This window comes from Bison bison, unplaced genomic scaffold (assembly GCF_000754665.1).
Source record: "Bison bison bison isolate TAMUID 2011002044 unplaced genomic scaffold, Bison_UMD1.0 scf7180017864354, whole genome shotgun sequence".
Classification (NCBI taxonomy): domain Eukaryota; kingdom Metazoa; phylum Chordata; class Mammalia; order Artiodactyla; family Bovidae; genus Bison; species Bison bison.
Genome location: NW_011494926.1, coordinates 5,923,475 through 5,924,542, shown reverse-complemented (window position 1 = coordinate 5,924,542; position 1,068 = coordinate 5,923,475).

The window sequence follows — 1,068 nt, the reverse complement described above, 5'->3', positions numbered from 1 at the left end:
GGGTGTCTTGTGGAGACATAGCTGAAAGATACCAAATAACAAGTAATTTTACCTGCTATTCTCAGTGAATATCTTTAAAGATTTACAGAAAATTGATGACCATAGCTAGTTTAAAAATAAAATGGGGATGGAAGGATCAAGATGCCAGAGGCTTAGGCAGATGTGGAGCTCATCTCTCTCTCCACAAATGAATGAGAAATGGAACAATTCTCACAGAGCCCAGCTGAAGACTAGCAGAGGCCCTTAGAAATCTGAAAGGACAAGAAAGAGTCCTGCTCTGTAGGGTAGGACAAAAGAAAGAAGAAGGAAAAAGAAGAGGAGAGGAAGTGGGTTGGGGCCTGTAACCCTGTGGGGAGATGAAAGTGAGGAGAGGTCTCCATATCCAAAGAAGCCCCTCACTGGGGGAGCTCAGTTTGGACAGGAGAGCCTCATTCTCTGTGGGAAGAGAACATGGCAAACTGTGTGTGGCAGCAGGACAGGGGGAGACCTGCACACAGGGTACTGACCCCAGCCCTGCCCATTCAGCCTTAGAGGCATGTCCGGCAATAAAGACAAGGGCTGGGTGCTGAAATGTGGGGTTTGGAGAGCAGACCCAGGCAAAGGACTCTGGTGTGCTGTGAGGAGACATCCTGAGGGGATGGGAGTGAGGGAAGAGGTCTATAAACAGGATGCTTGTGGAGGAAGTGCGAACCACTATAGAGAGAGTGTCATTGATGAATGATGCCCAGGGAATAAGCCCATTGCATCCCTTGTCCCTTGTGCCTGCCTCTGCTATCCAAGGACTACAAAGAACTCTACACAGCCTGGGGTCTTTTGAGCCCCCAGCCATGTCCTCCCCCATTTACCTCCTCCACAATCAGCAGAATCCTGAGCTCTGGGGCAGCGTCAGGAGAAGACACCTGTGAGTTGGCCACATGCACAGATGGAGCAGAAAGCACAGGTGAACACCAGCAATAAAGAAGAAAAGACTGAAAACTACTCCCTTGCAGCAACACGAGCCATGGTTTTACACCCATGACCAGCTTTGTAACCTCAGCCCCTACAGAGCATCTGAACCAACAACCAAGG